This window comes from Rhinolophus hipposideros, assembly GCF_964194185.1.
Source record: "Rhinolophus hipposideros genome assembly, chromosome: 10".
Classification (NCBI taxonomy): Eukaryota; Metazoa; Chordata; class Mammalia; order Chiroptera; family Rhinolophidae; genus Rhinolophus; species Rhinolophus hipposideros.
The window spans coordinates 73,832,463-73,846,722 of record NC_138056.1 but is presented as its reverse complement, the minus strand read 5'-3'; the positions used below and the strand labels follow the sequence as shown (position 1 = coordinate 73,846,722).

General features: G+C 34.5%; 1 protein-coding gene across 7 annotated transcripts in view; it reads right to left on the bottom strand.

Moving 5' to 3' along the window:
• GRIA4 (glutamate ionotropic receptor AMPA type subunit 4) overlaps nucleotides 1-14,260 on the bottom strand; it is a 393,116-nt gene that overhangs the window by 98,335 nt on the left and 280,521 nt on the right. The window lies entirely within an intron of this gene.

The following is a 14,260-nucleotide window of genomic DNA, read 5'->3' as shown; positions in this document are numbered from 1 at the left end:
TAAAGAAAGCTCAGTAAAGAAAGAGATTCATTTGTCATCATAATGGGTAATCCAAACCCAAATGATTTAGTATGGGATTAGTAGGCTTGGGCACTCTTATTTTGGGGGGATCTCAGCTACAGTTTGTGCAAAAGGTAATTATCAAGGAATAGAATGGTTGGTACTCAGTTGGGAAACTTCATACTATAATTGAGTTTACTAGAGATTCCTACTATTTGATTTTAGTAGGAATTGTTGCCATTGGGCTATCCATTATTTATCCCTCACTGTTTCTCTATAACTTTCTCTGATGTGGTTATTTAAGCCATTTTTGCACACTCCTTAAGCTTGCATACTCATCTTGCCTCTTCTTTCTCAGCGCCCTCAGCTTGTGATTTCTGTGTAGCCTCAATTATCCTGTTTTCTTTACAATTTATTTAAAGTGTAAACACTTATAAATGTTCAAAAGATGTGGGACCAGTGGAAATTCTGCAGTAGGTGTCTCCATAAAGAAATCAGTCAGTTCCTGATTGCCTACCAAATAAATGTAATAAATTTAAAGCTTATGTAATACATTTTCAAGGGCTGACGACTTACAGAAACCACAAAGAACTGAAAGTGACAAAAATCCTGGCAGAAAAGGCCCTGCAGAGTTTGATATGCATCAATATTGTGGGAACTGAGGCCTCAGGGAGCAGTGATCCGCAGATTTATTTACCTGGCTGGTGATGCTAGAAAGAACACCACATTTTGCTGAGCCAGATCCTGGCTGGGAAAAAACAAACATGCTGCACACACTGTTGCGAAGGCCTCATTGCCTTTGAACACTCACCACCCCGACCTTGGGTGGCTATAGTTTAAGACAAGATCTTGGTTCCTCTGCCAAACACCCACCACTAGATGAAGTTTCTCTGTGAAAAAGATCCAATTTATGCTCCATAGTAAAGTATCCTATACTTAGAGTGTCATTTATTTAATTTAAAAACAAAAATGATTATGTGAAATTGACATCATGGTTGTTGTTTTGCATGGCTTTCATCATCTCAACTAAAGTAAAGACTATCTCATTAAAAAAATTAAGTCTGAGAGACTTGAATTTGGATGAAAAACACATGTGTCTCTGTATATCTAATGCTATTCTTTTATAAAGAGGAGAAAGCAATAGCTTGAAGTGAATGATATGAATATAAAATAGCACTACCTTCATTTGGGTGTTTTGGCCAAGTTGTCAATGGAAAACAATGCCTAGGGTGAGCCTGGTTGTAATGATTAATTATGACCCTTCATAAAGACAGAAAAATGTAAGCGTAGAAATGCTGCATCTCCATTCTTTTCATCTTCTTAAAAGAAACAGAAGATGAAACTAGAGAAAGAATAATGATCAAATGTCTGAAGTAGAGTTCTAAAGAATGGGTTAGGAAGGATATACAAGTTACACTGATCATACACTTTCAAAGGAGTGCTTTGAAATCTTTACAAGACTAAAACACTTAGGAAAAGTGATTAATTGGTCCCTTTAATTACTTTGTCTTATTTATTTTTTAGGAAGTAAATAGTTGTTTAGGAATATCCATGGTGTTGGTCAAATGATTCAGTTATAAAATCAGGCCTATATACTGGTATATTAGTAAGGTAGGTGTCAGATGCCATAACTGCAGTTGTTTTATTAACAAATTATGGTATAATCAATTTCTATAAGTGTGACTTTTAAATCTTTATATATTTATTAAAATTCGGGAAAAACAAATCCAGGACACTTTTCCATCTTAGCTTCATCTTCAAATAAATTTAGTTCAATAAATGTCTCCTTTGTGTAGTTTGAGGTTAGGAGATTCAGGGATTATAAAGATAATTAAGTTAGTATTGCTGTTACAGGATCTCATAAGGGGATAAGACTCAAACAAATGACTGCAATACAGAGCAGAGGAAAGGAAGAGCTGTGGGCGGAGTAGTGGTATCATTTGGTTGCGTGAACGAGGTAGTTTTTAAAGGAGAATAGCTGCTAAATAAATATTGATTGGATGAATAAGAAGTTAATGAGAATATAAATGTCACAAACTAGTAACATCAATTTGAGACTCACAAATGAATAGAGTTTGGTCTTCAATTCTCAATTAGATTTTATGTTAATCCTTTATGTATCAATGGTTTATAAAGCACCTAGAGTCTTTCAAGATAAGAGCTGATATATTTTCACCTGGAACTATTATTATGAAGCTGCGATTGTTATATTGAGCACCATCTTTAAGCTAAAGATCTGCAATAGCACATTTGAGTATGAATGATTTTGGTTTTCCTTTTAAATTGATTTTGTAAATCAACTGTAAATTCTTCTCCCAGTTGTTATCATGTTCTAGAGAATTCAATGACATGGAGAAAATAGCACGACATATTTGGTGGTGTTAGGGACCTGATGCCTGGTAAATGATGGAAACTTATTGTAATGAGGGCAGTCACTCTTACTAATCATTTTTTCCTAAGGAAATTTCACACTCCCAAATGTCCCCTGAATGCGATTTTTAAGATGCTTCAAAATATTACAAACATAAAACTTTAGTTTATTTAATTAGTTTTCTTCAGTTCCATAAAAAGAAAAACACAAGGCAAGGGGTTTTTGCAAACAAGCTGCAGACTTAAATTACAACCTTGTGAGATAGCAGAAGGATTTCAGTTCTGAAGGGTGTGATGCCCAGATGGGGAGAGGAAAATAAAGAACCTCAGACCAAAAAGAACTGAGGCTGTTTAGTGTGAGAAGAGATTTAAGAAGATAGAGACTGAGAGAGCTCATCAAATATTTTAAGAAAAAGAGGTGCGCGCGAGCACGCATACAGTGTGCATGTATTTCATATTTTCTTTTATAAGTGGAGATGTTAGAAATTGTAAAAAGACAAACTCTTTTTTAGGGGAAAGAGAGGCGAAGAGAGTTCCCCATAAAGTGAGTGGCTACCTCTCAAAATAGTGATCTCTCTGGAAGTTCCCAGAGGCTGACTGACGACCACTCAAAGATGTTGGGGGTAGAGTTCTTTGGTCTCTAGAGTCTTGTACAGACTTCAAGTGCTATGTCTATATCATCAGTCGCTGTAAGAGACACTCCTGATGCCCTTTCTATGTTTTTCCTCTTACCATTGCAATGCATATTCGCTCACCTTCTCACTGCCAGCACATGAATTTCCCGGACTCAGGGTCTTCTCTGATGTCTAGAGCCCACTTTGCCCTTGGGGGTTGAGTGGTGGGGGGAGACCAGGTTAGAAGTGACAGAGGATTAATGAATGACCTCCTCCCCAGCCACCCTCATACAATGAGTGACAGGAGCTGGTGCCTCAATACTCCAACTCCCTTGCCCTTACATGTGAGATGATTCTGACATGTATGTTCTACACTACCTCCAGTAATTCATTTACATTAATTTCAAATAAGATTAAGTCCCTGTCATCCACATAGTAATTTGTTAGATAAATGCTCCTTTTATTAATTGTAATTCTTCACTCTGCTTCCAGCATGTTCTTCACCTACCAAACCAACTGATGACACATAAATCCTTGTCTTTAGGTCTGCTTCTGGGCAGAACCAAACTAAGACAATCTCCAAATTAAAAAAAAAAAAAATGCCAATGTGGCAGTGAAATTGATAATGTAAAAAACACATTTTGGGTAAGTGTCCCAAGCTTTTCATCTCTGTGGTATCACATACCTATGTTATGTTCTGAGTCCCTAATCTCTAGGTATAATCAAGAACTCAAGTTGCATAAAATACCATACTTTGATTTAGATATCTAAATTTAATTAAAAAAAGGTTTATTCTCTTACATAGAGAATTAGGTACGAACTAGTATCTTTATTTAATAAATTCTTTATTTTCCTGACACATGATTTTCTGCTTCATACTGTCTTATGTACATTAAAGACACCCATTTTTAATACTGGTTTGCTGTTGTTTCTTTCTTTGACTTTATTCCAAGTGTTAAAGCATTTTTTTCTTCGGTTTTATCCTTTCAGATCACAAATTGTAGATAACTTCATATACACCTCTCCCCCACCGAGGGCCTTACAAGAGATATGATTTGAATAGGGTCTAGAACTATGAGTGAAAAGCAAGAGCTGAAATTCAGGTGTTTAATTCCCACTCCATAACACTCCACCCTGTTGTGTAACTGTCAATAGCTGCAGAAAAGCACATTGTAGAATACACCTGTATCTCCTTCTCTCTGAAAATTATGATGGTTTGAAAATTCTACATCCCAAAAACTTGAATAACATCATAATTATCATCATGTTAACTATGAACATCTCTTAATAGAGATCCATTTTGAGTTAATAATATTTTAATTTAGTGATTTAAAATATTTGCAAAGAGGCACAAAATATTCTATGGAATTTGTAATTATTAATTTGAAAGACACATAACAGCTTGAAAAAACCAGTGAACAGCATGTTCTTCTTTAATTAAAGAGACTTTTGTAAGAAGCAATATAAAAATAATTCTAATGAGATATAGGGGGAGAGGGGTAATGCTTTGCTTTCATAAACAAACACATTAAAAAAAATGTAGTCATTAAGTGATGAAGCTGGGACTCTAGCCCAGGTCCTTAGACTACAATTTTCATACTTTTTTAATTACTATACCCTGTTGCCTTCCTTAGGCCATAGCAATTCAGAAAAATGACATATTTGTGGCCAATATTAATATATCTTTCATAAGAGCAAAATGAATAAAACAGACGCTTATGAGAGTGACATTCTCTACCACATTAGATATTTGATGAATGCCAAACTTGTTTATGAGAAAAACTAGATTTCTCATAATGAAACAAAGACACAGTTCCTTTCCTTCAAAAAATCTCCTGTTTGAACATATTGCTTATTTGAATAACAGCATATATGCAAGGTGTTCCTAATTCCATTTTGCCCTAGACTGGGGAAGGGAACAAAGATGGAGAATTATCAGGTCAAATGTGACACAGCCAACTCTAGGTTTGCAAATTATACATGTATCCATAATAAAGTAATTAGCAGAAAAGCTTAAGTAATTTGGATTCAGTTTCATACAATTTGTACTTTACTAGGTGTATATTTAAAATGACAGTTCAAGTACATAGCCTAAATTTAATGCAAATCCAATTTAATCCAATAAATAATTCTATTTGTGTGACAAGCTCAAAGTGATCAATTAAAGGTTAGACTATGTACAATAGAGTTTAGTGTTAAATATATTTTATGGTGTTCTCTTTGAAAATGTGAACTCCTTAAATGGTAGTAGAATTAACTTTCTATTAATCAGAATATCTCATTTCTTGAGGTATCCCTCATTGAACATATTGTCATAGAATAAATATTTATTTTGGGGTTATAAAGAAAACTTGACCGGGTAATATTCTGGTAGCCATGGTGATCTTGCTAAACATCAGAGTTGCCATTTTGTTCATTTACTTTTTCATCTGATGTGATTTTACGTTAGCAAAAATAACAGTTGGTGTACAATGGGGGGACATCAAAAGCAAAACAACAAAAAGGAAGAATCATAACTCGAACAGCCTGACAGCTACTCCTGAGTCTTTTCACAGAACCCCATGATTGGGTATTACTCAGTTTGCTTTTTTTTCTGGGTAATGTTTTTTTTTGGATTTTAGCCAAAATTCTTTGCTTGTATAACTCTATGCTGTGTGGCATGGCAGAAGGAGGCCAGCATGCCGACTGACCCTCCGGCTTGATGTGGAAAGAAAAGGGAGATCCTGGCAAATCAGTGGCAAAAAAATAAAATCATCGTTGTCATCACACAAAAAAAAAAAAAAGAAAAGAAAAGAATGAAAGAAAGAGAAAGGAATAAAGGAAAAAAGGCAAATAAAATGCAATGAGGTGACTACAAAAAAAAAAGTACTGTGGTCACTTTTGTGGGGGCTAATATTAGGTTGGTGCAAAAGTAATTGCGGTTTAAAAGGTTAAAAATAATTGCAAAAACCTCAATTACTTTTACACCAACATACTGTGTTTCCCCAAAAATAAGACCGGGTCTTATATTAAGTTTTGCTCCCAAAGACACATTAGGGCTTATGTTCAGGGGATGTCATCCTGAAAAATCATGTTACGGCTTATTTTCCAGGTAAATGTTATTTTCGGGGAAACACAGTAATAGGTTAAATAAGGTTTCAGAGGGTTCTTTGCTGTAGGAATTCTTAGAGATTTTAATATGCTAACGTACACTAAAATCCCAAGTTCTATAGAACAGTCTTAAAAGGTTGTTTAAGAAATCATGACATAGGGGAGGCTCAGTTGGTTAGAGCATGAACTCTGGGCAACGCGGGTCTGCGGGTTCAGTTCCCATATGGACCAGCGAGCTCCACGCTCTGCAAAGAATGAAGTCAATGAGCTGCTACTCAGCTCCTGGATGGCCAGATGGCTCAGATGGTTGGAGCGCAGGCTTCAACCAGGATGGTGAACTGCGCCCCCTGCAACTAAGATTAAAAGGACAAAAACTTGACTTGGAAAAGTCCTGGCAGTACACACTGTTCCCCAATAAAGTCCTGTTCCCCTTCCCCAATAAAATCTTAAAAAAAAAAAAAAAAGAAATCATGACATATTCTGTGCAGTCATTAAGAATGATGATGTAGATTTGTTGCTACAGAAAGGAATTTACAACATATTGTAAAGAAAAAAGGTTATTTAAGGACATCTTCTATATGGCATTACACTTCAGTCATCTCTTTCCTTAACTTTCACATACATTTCACATTTCAGTTGTTTTAATGACACTTTCTTATTTCTTTACAGTGTTGATCATCTTTGCCCACCATAAAAGCACAACTAAACCATTTGAGGCGCATTTAAAATAGGTTTGTCCGTAACTTTGTAATAGCACCTCACTATTTAACAACTTCAGCTAGTAACTTTTTGATCATGAGGTTTTAAATTTGTATGATTGTAATTATATCCAACATATGAAATTGTGATGAATTAAATATGGAAGACATATAACACCAGAGTTATTCTCTTTATTTTTATTTCAGCAGAATATTTTCGTTGCATTTGAAGTTATTTGTTGTGTCATACTTCAAACAGTTCTGTACTAGAGAGTCTGGTGCCTATGAAATGAATTCAGAGAAAGGACATAGATGTTAAGTAGATACACTGTCTTCATAAAGGAGTAAAAACTTTTCTGAGTAAACTCTTTACATTTGTTCAAATGATTAACTCCAAATTCATTTTTAAAAACAAACAAGCGAAAGGTCATAAATAAGAGAGGAAAGGCAGGAAAAAATATGCCTCTCCCTAATAAACATGATTCTCCTATTTGGTGTTGGTGTGGAATATTTGCTTAACAAGCTCACTGGTAGGTGTTTTGCCCATATTTTACATAGGGCAGTCAAAATTTAAAGACTATTATCCACAATGACTGGCAACACTGTTAAAATTGCTGAAAGAAAATTTGTTTCTTTTTTCAACCCCAGTTAGATCAGTTCAAATTCTCAAAATTTTGACAAAAATAATAGAGACTATGACTACCTAAGTTAAGTATATATCATGGTGTTTGGCAAAGTAGACATTTAATAACTACACTGAGTAAATAATATCTCATATCACTACTTGGTATTACGTATGCATTTGTTTGTTTATTGAGTGGCTCCGTGAGCAGTGATTTCTTCTGAGCTTACGACATTAGTGTGGCCTATAATAGGCACTCAATAAACATTGTCACATAGATGTCAAATAAATGAAGTTACACATTGTATACATGACACATAAAAAATAAAGTATAAAGATTAAGAACTGTTGCTCATTTGGTACACTATTTTAGTCACCACGTTCAGTCCTTTCTCTATGTTTTCATCAGAATTGTCATTCTAAAATACAAAGTACATCATGTGTAAAAACATCCAATGTAATCTAAATGCTAAGACGAATTTAAAACTATTAAGTAAAGTACAAGGTCCTTCCTAATCTGTCTTCAATTTGCCTTGACCATCTTCTCATGTCCTCTGCATGTGATGTTCCAACCACCCTCACTTACTTTCTGGACACAAGTGTCTTCCTCTCAGAGCTCTGCTCTGGACCTGTCATTTGCCGTGAATGACCTTTCCCAGCTCTTTTTCCTGGGGAGTTCTGACTCATCTTTCAATAATTTACTTTCATCTTTATTACACATTTCCAAATTGTGCTATATTATTTGCTTGTGCTCTTCTGTTTTCCTTTATAGTTGAACTTCCTGCAAGGGCTGCATTGAAATTGATTTAATGTTATATACAGTGCTTGGAAATTAGCAGGTTTTGGATAAATGTTTGTTGAATAAATAAGTAAATGGAAGTGTTGTGTACATGTATAAGAAAAGAAAATGGTATGGTGGGCAGAGAAAAGAAAATTTGTTTTTCTTGTGTTAGCTGCAACTTATCTATACTATTATATCTTTATATACTAGAATATTTGACTTCTAAGTTTATAGTATGATAACAATCAGCAAAAATAAATACAAAATTAATTATAAAAATAGAATCTAAATATATATATTTTTAGTATATATTCTGTGCCTTTAGAAGAAAGACATAGAGTGAGTATAGTGACAATTTAAGCCTGGATTTTGGAACAATATAACAATCATTTGATATATATGACACTGGGGGGAAAAACTTAAAAAATAGAAAATAAATTTCCCATGTATTTACAATCTTAATCTTTCTTCCATTTGCCAGTGATTGTGTGAAACGTACTTTTTTTTTTTTTTTTGTAAAAATGACCCCACTTTAATTTCCTTCTACAATCTGATCCTAAATTGGACACCAGTTGTATATGAGCTCGCAGAAAATCTAGATCATCAGTAGGAAAATCATATATAATTATGTAGTGAATCTTAAGGGGAAAATTGGGAGTGAATGTGTTCCATTACTTTTCTTACTGAAGCCAGTGATTAAAAAAGATGCATCACTTCATTTACTGGCAGGTAGTACACTTTTGTACTAAACTACTTAATTCATTTAATATAAATACTCTATGATTTATACATATTTATATTTATACTTTCATAATATTTATATTTAATATTTATAAGACTCAGAAAAGTGTCCTCAAAAGTATAGTTGAATATTTTGCTTCTTTTTTGTTAAATCACTGCCTTTTAAACATTTGAAGAAAACCGGCAAAATTCCACAGAAATAAGTTTTCCTCTTTTCTATTTAATGAGGAATATTGCTTACTTTTCCCTAAACCACAGTAGATAAGTTTATGCAGCTGCTTTCTGTTTAAGGTTTTCTATTTAAGAAAAAACAATCTATTTTATATCTCTAAAATTATCAAGCAGATTTTGCTTTATCTTTTTTAAAGAAGCTGAGCTTTTAAATGTTTGTGTCTACAATAGTGGAAACTATTCTAATTAGTGTTCTTGTAGCAATAACTAAAACAAGTTTAGCTGAACACAATCAAATCCTATAATTCCCAATTGTAAGATAAAAGTACGTGCATTCTGACAACTATATTTTCTTCTTCAAAACTATATCCATTTTTTTCTTTTCCTTTTATTTTAACTTCTTAAAAATTTTATACAAAAATGAGGAATAACTGCAACCATGGTAATAGTTGCTAAGAGACAATTAGAGCAGCATCTTTGCACTAGTCTAATGGAGATCTGTAAAGGTGATTCTGTTTTCTGTGAAAACCACAAACCCAGTGCATCATAATGGGAATGGCATATTCAAATCCATTCAGTTAAAAAGTAAGATTAAAGAAGTAAAATCCACTTTTTCTTTTTAAACATAACCTCAGGTGTTTTAAGTTTCTTCTTACTTTGTTGCAGCTCCTGACTGAGCAAAGCTCGATATGCAAAAGCAGCTTTATAATGAAGCAAAAACAGCAAGCTCTGCCAGGACTGCAGTGTGGGAAATAGGCGATAAGATTTCTCTGCTGTAGTAATTTCTTTGAGTACCCAATTTGTTCCTCTTCTATCTCACTCATTGTTACTTTAATATATGGAAACGAAACTCTTGGGCTTTTTTCAGCCTATATAACAAACTTCAGAAAACCTAGATTGCCCATCCTCTTTGGTGGGGGAGATATTCTGGACAAGAAATCTTCTCAGACAATTAAATTGTGGGCTAACCTCCTGACTACTGGGTGCTCTTCCTTAAACATAGAAAAGAGATATCACCTGCCCGTGTCTTCATGTGTAGCTCATTCAGATTTTTCATTTATTTAACAATTATTTTTGATACCCTTTCATATCACTAGGGATATATTGGTAAATGATAAACATGCACCCTCTTCTGATGGAGATAAGATTTCAACAGCAAAGCAGATAGCTAAACTAATACAGTGCAAGGAATCCATATTTTTGCTATCTCCAATCTTTACCGCTTTACCTTTGATTACTGCCCCACTCTAATTTCTACCTTTGTTCCCCTACCCAGTTTTTATCCTATCTAATTCATCTCCACCTTCTGAGCTTTTTCATTTTTCAACCGCCTTGCCTTAGCAGTCTCTGTCTGGAATACCCTCACCCCTTTTCCATATCTGGGAAAATACAGTGCATTTTCCATTTAAATGTCTTTTCCTGCCGTGAAGCATTTCTGACAGTTTTGCTTAGATTTAGTTAACACATCTTTCAGGTTCCTGATACATTTTTGTTTCTGAACCCATCAAATTGTCTTATAATAAATAATTATAAGATAATATAATATAATAATTATAATAATTATATTATATAATTATATAATAATTATAATAAATAATTATGTTTCTGAGTTGTCAGCTTGAGTGTACACATTCTCAGTGTAGGGGCCATGTTTTACTCATCTTGGTACAGTCCAGCAGTGCCTGGAATGATGTCTGGTACATAGATGCTGAACGAATGTATAAGAAATCAAGTGCAGAATTGTCCTGTTTACTGCTGTTGGCTTTCCTATTTCCAGAATGCATGCTGCTTAATCCTTCTCTAGATGATTCAAATAACTGACACTATTTTCTCCAATGACCACATCTCTTCTGTAATGACTACCAACATAAGTAAAGATAGCTCTCATTTCTCCTGGTGCTTCTTTTTGTCTTTCCTGTCTCTTACACATCTGTTTTTGAGGGTTGGTTTGTTTGTTTGTTTGTTTTTTAATTTATTGGGGTGACAATTATTAGTGAAATTACACAGATTTCAGATGTATGATTCTGTATTACATCATCTATAAATCCCATTGTGTGTTCACCACCCAGAGTCAGTTCTTCTTCCATCACCATATATTTGATTCCCCCTACCCTCATCTTCCACCCCCCACACCTCTCTTACCCTCTGGTAACCACTAAACTATTGTCTGTGTCTATGAGTTTTTGTTTCTTATTTGTTTGTCTTGTTCTTTTGTTGTTTTTGGTTTATACACCACATATAGTGAAATCATACAGTTCTCTGTTTTTTCTATCTGACTTATTTTGCTTAGAATTATACTCTCAAGATCCATATATGTTGTCACAAATGTTCCTATATCATCTTTTCTTACTGCTGAATAGTATTCCATTGTGCATATATACCACAACGTCTTTATCCATTCATGTATCGAAGAACATTTTGGTTGTTTCCATGTCTTGGACACCGTAAACAAAGCTGCAATGAACATTGGAGCACACGTGTCTTTATGTATAAAATTTTTCAGAATTTTTGGGTAGATACCCAGGAGAGGGATTGCTGGGTCATATGGTAATTCTATTTGTAATTTTTTGAGGAACCTCCACACTGCCTTCCATAACGGCTGCACCAGTCTGCATTCCCAACAACAGTGTATGAGGGTTCCTTTCTCTCCACAGCCTCTCCAACACTTGTTACTATTTGTGTTGTTGATGATAGCCATTCTGACTGGGGTGAGGTGATATCTCATTGTGGTTTTTATTTGCATTACTCTGATGATTAGTGATGTTGAGCATTTTTTCATATGTCTATTTGCCATTTGTATGTCCTCTTTGGAGAAATGTCTCTTCAGGTCGTCTGCCCATTTTTCAATTGGGTTGTTTGCTTTTTTGTTGTTGAGCTTCATGAGTTCCTTGTATATTTTGGATATTAGCCCCTTATCAGAGACACTGTTTGCAAAAATCTTCTCCCATTCAGTTGGTGGCCTTTTTATTTTGTCGATGGTTTCTTTTGCTGTGCAGAAGCTTTTAAGTTTCATACAGTCCCATTTGTTTATTTTAGCTTTTACTTCCATTGCCTTTGGAGTCAAATTCATAAAATGCTCTTTGAACCCAAGGTCCATAAGTTTAGTACCTATGTTTTCTTCTATGCAGTTTATTGTGGCAGGTCTTATGCTTAAGTCTTTGATCCATTTTGAATTAATTTTGGTGCATGGTGACAGATAGCAGTCCAGTTTCATTCTTTGTGCTTTGGATAGCGCACGTGGCTATCCAATTCTCCCAGCACCATTTATTGAAGAGGCTGTCTTTCCTCCATTGTATGTTTTTAGCTTCTTTGTCAAAAATTATCTGTCCATATTTATGTGGTTTTATTTCTGGGTTCTCAATTCTAGTCCATTGATCTATGTGTCTGTTTTTCTGCCACTAACTGCTGTTTTGATTATTGTAGCCCTGTAGTACAAGCTAAAGTCAGGGAGTGCGATACCTTCAGTATTGTTGGTTTTTCTTAAGATTGCTTTGTCTATTCGGGGTCTTTTGTGATTCCAAACAAATCTGATGATTTTTTTGTTTTATTTTTTTTAAAAATGCCATGGGGATTTTCATGGGGATTGCATTTAATCTGTATATTGCTTTGGGTAATATGGCCATTTTAACTATGTTGATTCTTCCAATCCATGAGCACGGAATGTCTTTCCATTTCTTTGTGTCTTCTTTAATTTCTTTCAAAAATGTCTTATCATTTTCAGCATATAGGTCCTTCACATCCTTGGTTAAGTTTATTCCTAGGTATTTTATTCTTTTTGCTGCAATTGCAAAGGGAAGTGTTTTTTGTATTTCTTTTTCTGAGATTTCATTGTTAGTATATAGGAATGCAATGGACTTTTGTACATTGATTTTGTAGCCAGAAACTTTACTGTATTTGTTGATTGTTTCTAACAGCTTTTTGGTGGAGTCTTTAGGGTTTTCCATATATAGCATCATGTCATCTGCAAAGAGAGTGATAATTTAACTTCTCCATTCCCAATTTGGATGCCTTTTATTTCTTTCTCTTGCCTGATGGCTCTGGCAAGGACTTCCAACACTATGTTGAAAAGCAGAGGTGATAGGGGACAGCCCTGTCGTGTTCCTGAACGTAGAGCAAAGGGCTTCAGTTTTTCACCATTAATTATGAGATTAGCTGAAGGCTTGTCATATATGGCCTTTATTATGTTAAGGTATTTTCCTTCTATACCTATTTTATTAAGCATTTTAATCATAAATGGATGTTTTATGTTGTCAAATGCTTTTTCTGCATCAATTGATAGAATCATATGATTTTTGTCCTTTATTTTGTTTATGTGATGTATCACATTGATGGATTTGCGAATGTTGAACCATCCTTGTGCCCCGGGGATGAACCCCACTTGGTCGTGATGAATAATCTTTTTAATGCATTGTTGTATTCTATTTGCTAGAATTTTGTTTAGGATTTTTGCATCTGTATTCATCAGAGATATAGGTCTGTAGTTTTCTTTTTTTGTGTTGTCCTTACCAGGTTTTGGTATCAGGGTAATGTTGGCCTCATAAAATGAGTTAGGGAGTACTGACTCTTCTTCAATTTTTTGGAAGAGTTTGAGCAGGATTGGTATTAGATCCTCTTTGAAGGTTTGGTAGAATTCACTGGTGAAGCCATCTGGTCCAGGACTTTTGATTTTGGGAAGGTTTTTGATGACTGATTCAATTTCCTTACTGGTGATCAGCCTGTTAAGATTTTCCAGTTCTTCATCATTCAGCCTTGGAAGGCTATATGTTTCTAAGAACTTGTCCATTTCTTCTAAGTTATTAAATTTGGTGGCATATAGTCCTTCATAGTATTCTTGGATAATCCTTTGTATTTCTGTGGTGTCCGTGATAACTTCTCCTTTTTCATTTCTGATTTTGTTAATTAGTGTCTTCTCTCTTTTTATCTTAGTTAGTCTAGCCAAGGGTTTGTCGATTTTGTTAATCTTTTCAAAGAACCAGCTTTTTGTCACATTAATTTTTTCTATTGTCTTTTTGTTCTCTATTTCATTTAGTTCTGCTCTGATTTTTGTTATTTCCTTTCTTCTGCTGACCTTGGGTTTCGCTTGTTCTTCTTTTTCTAGTTTTTTAAGGTGTAACATGAGGTTATTTATTTGGGATTTTTCTTGTTTCTTGAGATCGGCCTGTAATGATATAAA